Raw genomic sequence first — 9,834 nt, forward strand, 5'->3', positions numbered from 1 at the left:
GCTTTACCTGAATGTAGCCTTGATGGTTTATGTCTGTTTATCCTATGGCTGATGGGACAGGATAGGACATATACAGCAGAGTGCTGGCGCCTACCTTTCAGCTTGCAAAGTGTCATAGTCTCCCTCTGGTCCTTTTCAGTGCCACTCTCCATTTTTTTTTATTTTAATTTATTTATTTTACATTCTGGTTGCAGTTTCCCCTCCCTCCTCTCCTCCCAGTCCCTCCCCCACCCCACTCCTGTTCCCACACCCCTAATGCACTCTTCCTCTGTTTCTATTAAGGAAAGGGGAGATCTCCCATGAGTATCAGCAAAAACATTGCAAAGCAAGCTGCAGTAAGACTAAGCACTTCTGCATGTGTTAAGGATGGGCAAGGTGACCCAGCATGAGGGGTAGGTTCCCAAAAGTCAGTAAAAGAGTCCGTGACAGCCCCTGTTCCCACTGTTAGGAGTCTCACAAGTGGACCAAGCTACACAACTGTAACACATATACAGAGTACCTAGGTCAGTCCCATGCAGGCCCTTGGTTGTCAATTCAGTCTTTATGATCCCCCATGAGCCCTGATTACTTGGTTCTTGTGGTTTCCTTGAGCCCTCTCATTCCTACACTCCTTTCTCCCCCTCTTCTGCAGAACTCCCCAAACTCTGCCAAATATTTGGCTGTGGGTCTGCATCTGTTTCCATCAGTTGCTGAAAGAAGCTTCTCTAATGACAGTTGGGCTAGGCACCAATTCTGTCACATCCCACGGGCAGGACAAACTGTAAGTCAAAGGTTATGTGGCTGAGTTGGTTTCCTACTTCCTCCACTTGAAGTCTTGCCTGGTTACAGGAGAGGGCCAGTTCAGGAGACATATCCCCTATTGCTCGGAGTCTTAGTTGGGGTCATCCTTGTAGATTTCTGGGAGATTCCGTTGCACCAGGATTTTACCTGATCCTAAAATGCCCTCCATTTTCCAGTAGTTTTTTTCAGTACTCTCTCCCTTTTCCCCCACAAAAAATCCCTTCCACAATCTGATCACTCATGTTCCCATCCCCACCTGCCCTCAGTCCACTCACAAAATGTCTTCTATTTCCCCTTCCCAGGGAGATTCAGATGTCCTCCCCATGAAGCCTCCTTATTACCTCATCCTTCTGGGTCTGTGGATTGTATTATAGTTATCCTTTTTTCTACAGCTAATATCCACTTATGAGTGAGTACATACCATGTTTGTCTTTCTTGGTCTGGGTTGACTCACTCACGATGATTTTTTCCTAGTTCCATCCATTTTCCTTCAAATTTCCTGATGTCCTTGTTTTTAACAGCTAAGTAATACTCCATTATGTAAATGTACCACATTTTCATTTTCCATTCCTTGGTTAAAGGACACATAGGTTGTTTCCAGGTTCTGGCTATTATGAATAATTCTGCTATGAACATAGTTGAGCAACTGTCCTTATTGAGCATCCTTTGGGTATATGCCCAAGAGTGGTATAGCTGGGTCTTGTGGTAGATTGATCCCCAGTTTTTTGAGAAACCACCACACTGACATCCAAAGTGGCCAGTCCTCATTTTAGATGCTGACTTTTAGCAATGTTTAAGTTAATCCTTTTGCATCTTATTCTCTTACAAAGAAAATACAATGCTGTGTTCTGTTTCCCCAGAGCTGCCTAAATCTTGTGCTTTCTAACATCAGAGATAGTGAATACAATAGCAACAATCAAATAATCAATCTAAAAGACAAGCTATTTCCAGCTAACATAAGCTGCACAATCGAATGTGAAGGCAGAAAAAAGTCCGTGTGGGACACGTGTGGACCACTAAATTAGCACAGCCTCTCAAGGCAACATTCTCAGACAGCAAAGGGGTGAGGTGGGCAGAAGAGGCTTTATGGAATTCAGAATACCAAATGACAACAGCAGAGTATGGCTTGGGTAAAACAGAGCAAAAGGAAATTAGAAGGGAATCCACTGGAGCCTGACACACAAAGCATTTTCATTTGAGCAAGAATTAATATCAGAATCATATTCCCTTCTCTATCAGTTCAGTCATGCTGCACAGCTCGAGTGAACGATAGCCATATAACAATCAAGTGAGAAATACTGGCTTTTATTCTGCTCAAGTTATCAGACTTAGTCAATGGACAGAAAGGCACCAGGATGATTTGTACTTATAGGTCAGAAAATATATTTGATATAGTTGTTAATAAAACTGTGACAATAGAGTTCATATAGTAGTGTGCTTCTGAGAAAATGTTCACATTTCTTGGTGAAGTGGCTCCAGCTGGTGAGGAAATTCAAACTCTGGAAGCTGTGAAGCAAACTTGTTTTTCATTCATACTTTCGACATTCTGTTGTTTGGCCTCATACACTGTACTAAGGGTAACCAGTTCTCATCTTCTTCGACTGCTCACAGTGCTAGCTGACATTGGCTGGGTGGCAGCAGATGGGATGAGGTGCAGACAGGAGGATCAGAAGTTCAGGGTCATTCTTGCCTGTATAGTGTATTCCAGGATAGCAAGCAAGGAAGGAAATAAAGGAAAAGAAAAGAAGGAAGGAACCATTAAAAAGACAGCAAAGTTGTCATCAGATCAATTCAGTAACAAAGTGGTAGAACTGTAGCTAAGTTAAACTACCCTCTACATATCCCTCTTAGGCTAGAGCTGAGAATGGGCATTCCCGGGCCTATGTTGGCCCAATGGAAGGACAGGGTCTCTGCTCTAGAAGCCTTGCTTGCTCTACCGTTGTTGCTTGTAGATAAGAATAGATTGCCTTGGCCCAAAGCTGTTCCGTGGTCAAGGTATTACAAACAAATGATTGATAGGAGAACAGAATATTTGAGTCAAATGATGGTTATTTATGGATTGAGTGAGGTTAAATTTTGGCCTGATGACCCAAGTGGGCTGCTGGGTAAATGGAAGAGCATTGATTGGTGAGGTAAGAGGTCAGTCTGGGTCAGCTTTAGCATGGGATATAGATTTTGACTGTTAGATTATGCCTCCTAGAGTTCAATTTATCCCAACGCTCTATGAGCTGTCAAGGTTATCATAAACTAACCCACCTCTACATACAGCCACTGAAGGGACTGGAGTCTCAAAGCCGAGATCTTTCCTAAGGGCAAATACCAGACTAATGTCAAACTAGTTCCTATTGAGCCCAGGTAAATTAGTCACTCAGCATGAAAAAGTCCAACCCATCAGGCTTCTTTTCTACAAGTGTTTTTCTCTGACTAAAGTAACAAAAACTGGAAAGGGACAGACACAACCAAACTACACAGAGAGATAGGGCAGATGTCTCTTGTAGACAAATTACTCTGAGAGCCAGGCTAATTTTCATTGCAACTGTCCCATCAGCCCTGTTATTTCTTGTCTTCACACAAATCCAGGGACCTGGAATCTATCATGCGGGATTCACATTTTGTTTATTGCTTATGTTTTGAAGAATTTCACGAGAAATTCTAAATTCGTGGGGATATCATTCTTTCCTTCTTGTTTTCATGGCTTTGACTTTGCAGCTTTAAAAGTAATTTTTGTTTCCAATTGCCAATTTTACTATCTTATTGCTATTTATTTGTTCCGGTCCCTCTTTCTCTAACAGGTTTTTGTGCTTCATAAATAAAGCTCTAATCTCTCTCTCTCTCTCTCTCTCTCTCTCTCTCTCTCTCTCTCTCTCTCTCTCTCTCTCTCTCACACACACACACACACACACACACACACACACACACACACACACACGCACGTGTGTTCCCGTTAGCTTCTCCTTGCTAGTCCCAACTGCTAATCATATCATTTCTCCACATTAGATTAGAGAATTATCCTGGGGCAAGCACCTTCCACATGAACATTTCTTTGCAGTTCAAAAATATTTCAGGCAGCAGGTGAACGCCTCGTGAGAGTCCTCCTCAAGCTGTACACAGCACAATTCACTGTGGCTTAATTGAAGCTACGAAAGCAGAAGATAAGGAATCTTTACCTCATCACCGTGTTTCTCCCCTTCCGCAGTTGGTGTTTATCAGTGCTTCAAGGTCACCACTGACATGGCAGCCATAGATGCCTAAGTCCCTCTGCTAATGAGTGACTCTCCTGACTCTCTCTCCGTAGCTTGGCAGGGTCCCTCTTTAACCTTCTGAGGAGAAAAGCAACTCTGCAGCCTTGCTCCCTTTTTTTCTTCATCCCTTAGATTTGCTCCGAGTCTCTGCTGAATTATATTTGAATAATTCATCCCTCTCAATTTTTACTGAGTGACTAATGTGCTAATTAAGAGAGGAGTCATTTTAAGGTTGGATTCAGTGCTCATTACTAAACATCGCTATAAAATATTCATACTGTATTTGGGAATTTGGGGGGAATGCAAAAAAAGGACAGACATGTGTAAGCATGTTAATACCTTTCAAGAAACCATAATCAGAACATACGATTTTTCTGATTCAGGAAATGTTTTTGGCATGTTGTAAATCCTTGCCAACTCCCCCATATCTTGGTGGATAAAGTGCATTTAAGTAATGGATGATACAGTTTAAAACAAAATATCCCCAAACTGTTTCTCTACCTGAATCACTCAAGTGTGAGAAGAGCAGTGAAGTCCCGAGACAGCGGCTGTCTCCTCACATCCCAGACCCTGCTCCCCTTCCTTCCACCACTTCCGCATCTGTGTGTGTCTGTCACGTGTGCTTCCACACAACTGTAGAAAGGACGCCATCTTTGTCTGGCAAGGAAATGGGATTTTAGGGGCAAGTGTCTAAGAATATGTGTTAAATTCTACAAGCTAATGGTTTTCTGTCTGAAGAACATTCCCTAGAAGTCACGGTCTAAAAACTGAAAAGGAGACCTGAAATCTTTGGTAGTTGAAATACTTCTCAGATCATCTTGATTAGACTTCCTATCTTAAAATACAGTAAAAAAAATTAATAGAAATGCTTGAAAATATGGCATGTTCTTATTATTTTAATTCTGCAATGAAAGAGATGGCTCTTTTTGTTTTAATTAGTTAAAAATATTTCTCAAATGCATGATTCTTCTTTAGTGTCATGGAAATTAGAAACCCACTTGTCTTTGATGATATAAAAATGTAAAGTTATCATTATGAATACCAAAGATCACCACAAATTCTTACAGATGTGAAAAATTCAAAAGATGATGTAGTTGTGTGTACATACACAAATATAATTATGTACACATATATAACTTTTTGGATATCATATATTGCTGAGTTCATTAATGTAGTATTTCATCCCCACCCCAGAATGTATTCCACATAAATAGCTGAGTTTGCATTACCCACTTATTAGTTATATGATCAAGATTTACTCTGCACTGTTTCGGTTGAATTCTTGCCTGACAAGCAAGTCTTTGGGAACATCCTAATACTTAAGGAAGCACTGAGGCCGCCTTGCCTCTGTAGATGTTTGGCATTCAATATAGGCATATCTCAGTGATTAAAAATTGGGGCAATAAAACTATTAATATGTAGGTAGATCCTTGACTCAGTAGATATACAAGTGTTTAATCGTTCAACTTCCTATGGCTTGTGTTGTGTAAAATGAATTTGTTTCAGAATTCTGTATTAGCATATAAACTTCACATAGCTCAGCCTTGTGTGAAGAAGGCTTCTTTTTAAGGTTACTATAAACTTGAAAGCTGCATTGTCTCCACCAGAAACCCAGGGGACTCTACAACTTCCTTTCTCATTGTGGAGATTAGAAAGATACCTATGAACTAAGCTGAGCTAAATTAGATAGATAGCAGAAATACCAAAAGGTACAGAGACATTTAAAACTTCCATTAAAAAGACAAATTTCATTGGAAATAAAAGAAAAAAATCTCAAAATTGAATATAAACTTTAAAAATTCTAAACAGAGACAGCAGAGGCTTTAATATGACTATTATTAAAAGCCCTTATTATGAGAAGGAAGCAAACACTTTGGATGGTAGTAGAGTGAAAGGTAGAACATGGAAAGATGCAAGGCAGGAAAGCCCTCCACCATTTAACCAAGGTCATGTGGGTGGGGGTAAAACTTAGTCTGGGGTTTTGCCAAGTTCTTGTGAAGATGCTTTGGAAGGTTAAGATCGAATGTGAGGACTAAGGCACTGGCCCCAGACCATTACCAGACCCTTCCTTGAGTCTCAGCAACATATTTATCACTATTTTCTCACCAAAACAATAAATACAATAAAACTACTCATATCTTATGGTTGTTCCAGGGTTTAATTAAACCATGCAGCTCCAATATGGCCACATAGGACATCTGCAAAGTGTGTTATAAGGTTCTTGTAGCTAAAACTACGTACAAAGCTCCAATGGATAGTGGTATGAACATGACTTTCTCTGGCTGGGAGAAAGGGGAGGTCCTACACAGGCTGTCATCTTTGAGTTGAGACTTGTGGAATCAGTAGGATCTTTTAGGTAGAAAAATATCAGACAAATGATTTCAATTAAGTAGGAAAAATATGAGGTATATTTCAAATAATCAAGGATATTGTATTCATTTTTGTTACCATGACAAACACACAAGACAAACAAGGAAGGGAAGACATTGCATCCTTTACTTTCAGAGAATTCAATCCACAGTTCCTAGTCTCCATTGCTTTTAGACAGAGGCCGAAAGGGGGGTGATAGGATAGACCTGTTTACCTCCTAAAAGATAGGAAGGGCCTGTAAACAAGCTGTGCTTTTCAAAGCTACATCCCTGTAATATACTTCTTCCACCTAGGCCTCATGCCCTCCAAGAACATTCAGCTATGAATGGGTTAATCCATTGATGAGGTTTGCCTTTATTCTCCACTCAGAAGCAGTACCAAGTTGGGCAACCAAGTGTTCAACACCCAGGTATTCTCTGGAGGGGACTTTATATCCAAATCACAACAAATTCATGAAAAGAACAAGGCTTAGTGTTAAGGAAGTGATTATTTTAGAGATTTACTTATAGGAATTCATAAGACATTTTAAAAAGGAATTTCACAGAAATCATTTGATTTTTCACAGAAGCGTTCATGAAGTGAGTTAGCAGTTTACAAATAGCAAAGCTATAACTTAGAGAGGATTTTCCCCAAGGACAGAAAAGGTAAGAAAGCGTTTTCTGAAGCACCTTCAAAACAATAAGAAGTTCAGTTAAGAATATGATTTGTTTGGATCTATAGCTTTGATAGTCAGTTCTTTCCCACCTAACAACATAATGGTGAGTTAAAGAAGGAAGGTAGTTCATCTGAGGAAATGCTGAAGTCATGTGTCACAGAGAACCCCAAAAATGACATGGCTACTAGATGGGATGCATACCAGCTCAGACTCAGGACCTAGACTCAAAGTTCAAAGCTAAGTGAAATTGGAATGAAAATAAAATTAGCCAGAGATAGGCAAATGATATTTGAACAATATCTCCAAACACAGATGTCTTTCAGGCCTTGCCTTTGTCAGTTACCACATGGATAGTGTATGGAGTGACCAGGCTCATTTAGAGTTCCAAGGAAGACACTAAATTGGCCAGAGGAGTCCAACAACTCCTATTGACTTGGTCGCTTCTCAGTTTTGAGAATCACATAGAACACTTAAAAGGTATCAGTAGTCTTCACTATTACCCAATTCAACCTCCATATTTTACAAATAAGAAATCTCAATTTCTAAAGTGGAAATAATAGAAAAAGAGAGAAAGAAACAAAAAACTGCACTAAAACTCCCAGCCTCCTGATTCCTAATCCAATGACCTGTTGTATTACAGTAGGCAAAGTTGTTATTTATTTATTATTATTTTGTAGCATATAATCTTTAGCCAAACTGCTCTACATACAAACACATCTTTTTCTCTCCCAACTTCCATGACCACATTTCAAAGACATAGAGAAGTAAGAATCAAAATAAAGATGAAGTGATTCCTCTAGAAAGAAAAGGCCAGAGATTTGTTTGATGTTGCTCAGAAGTATCCATGGCTTAGATCAGGCTTTCCATATCTTGGGCTTTTCTATTTAGAGCTACCACGTCCATTTTTATCTCAAATGCCTCTGAGTTCAGGACGAGAAATTCCATTCCCTTGCTTTGCTATGTAACCTGACCAAGGACATTGCTGAATAATGAGTTGCTATCAGCCTAGCAGATAAAACTATCATGAATCTCTTCACTAATTAAGGGTTAAGAAATTTATTGTATACAGTAATGCATTTACAAGATGAGGAATTGTCTCAATTCTTTCTGTCAGTGCTGCTTCTCTTGATATTTTAAGTAGACTAGAGCAGATTTAAAGTGTGTTTGAAGAATGAGGTGTGCAAATACGAAGGGTAAACACAGGTGTCTTTTGAACACCTTATATTAAAGCCAGTGGGGGAAAACTTGCTATTTGGAATAAAATAGATATACATCAATTAAACATAAGAAAGATACCAGTAGCATAAAAATAATGCAATAAAACTATCATAAGGGACTCAAAGAAAACAAGGGCATTTCAGAAATACTACAAATACCAGAGAGAAATAGGCCCACTAATAAATGAGGAGCATGAAATTAATGATGAGTCTAAAATGGTAGAGATAATGAACTCATTTGTAAAATCAGTCCTTAACAAGAAAAATGAAAATAGGAAGTTTAAACAATTAAGAAGTAATGAAAACCTTGCAAAAATAGCTGTTGACAAAGAAACAGGAAAGAAAAGGCCAATTCTATTTTGGGCTGGACCAAAAGAAGTATCCCACAGCAGTAAGGAAATTTATTATGTCAGTGGTAATGTACCTAAAATACTATGCAAAGTTTATGGCCATTTTGATCAGCTTTATTCTCAGACCCAAGACTTGGTATGAAGAGACAAACACCTACAGAGATTCTCCTTTCCAAGCTTATACATGTACAAATGAAGATAAACATACCATGAGCTGAGAGAGGAAAACATTTGTGTTGTGCTTACTGGTTTCTACCTCTGGAAAACCAGTCTTAGTAAATGTGGTATACTCAGAACAGCTGAAAAATGTGTTTTGCTCATAGGAATAGTGCAATACTTTTCTTGAATAAAAAAATCCGTTGGAAAAAAAAGTGTTAATTGGCAATTTTAAGCAGGATAACAGAAAGCAAAGAAGGATGACATCATGAGAACTGTCCTTGTCTGTCCCTTGAATACACATGTTCCATTTGTTGAAAGGCATGCAAACACGACTGAGAAGTTCCCAGTGAAGGGAAAGTCTGTGTTTCTTCATCATCAAAGCTTCATTGTGTTGTCTCTTTCAGACAGAGCCACTGGAATTCAGATGTTGAGAAAATTGTTTGAAAGAGGGCAGACTTCTCCTCCCAAAGCTTAAAGTCATGCAGGTGGATGGAGACACTCAGTTGAAGAGTGATGAAAGAATGATTGGAGTACAGGCTCTGATGGAGTTGTGAAGCCACACTTGGAAGACTGCATTCTGTCTTGTTCCCTCCAGAAACCAGTGAACAGGGAGAAACCAATATAGAGAAATTAAACATGCTGTCCATTTTCTAACTGAGTAAGGCAACAAACATTTATGGAGAGTTTATTGTATGACATGGAAAACCAGGAGATAAACAGCTAAAATTTGAACTAAGATTGACACGTACCCAGTCTTTTGGAGAATTTCTACAGAAAGAACCTTTCAGGCAGCAGAAACAAGTAAAAATAGCAAAGGCCTGAAGGAAGGAATGAGCTTGGTGAATCTAAGACCTCTAAAGAATGACAGGATAGTTGCATCCAGTTAAAGGAGACAGAAGACACATCCTAAGTGGAAAAAAGGGAGATACAGGCACAGGGTACATAAAGCAGAGCCAGGAAAACTATGACTGAAAATTTAGATCACATACTGAATGCAGACAAAGCCCTTGAAATTTTTTGAGTCAATCATGGTGATGTTGTTTACATTTTTGAAAATCAGC

General features: G+C 39.3%; 1 long non-coding RNA gene across 1 annotated transcript; it reads right to left on the reverse strand.

Moving 5' to 3' along the window:
- Positions 1-1,844: 1,844 nt before the first annotated feature.
- LOC128110461 (uncharacterized) lies at positions 1,845-4,159 on the reverse strand. Its single transcript, XR_008218210.1, has 2 exons — positions 3,948-4,159; positions 1,845-2,470 (listed from the first exon to the last, which is right to left on the reverse strand). It is a non-coding gene; the product is annotated as an uncharacterized LOC128110461 (long non-coding RNA).
- Positions 4,160-9,834: the final 5,675 nt, after the last annotated feature.

Source organism: Peromyscus californicus, unplaced genomic scaffold (genome assembly GCF_007827085.1).
Source record: "Peromyscus californicus insignis strain IS unplaced genomic scaffold, ASM782708v3 Scaffold_15__1_contigs__length_86483966, whole genome shotgun sequence".
NCBI lineage: Eukaryota > Metazoa > Chordata > Mammalia > Rodentia > Cricetidae > Peromyscus > Peromyscus californicus.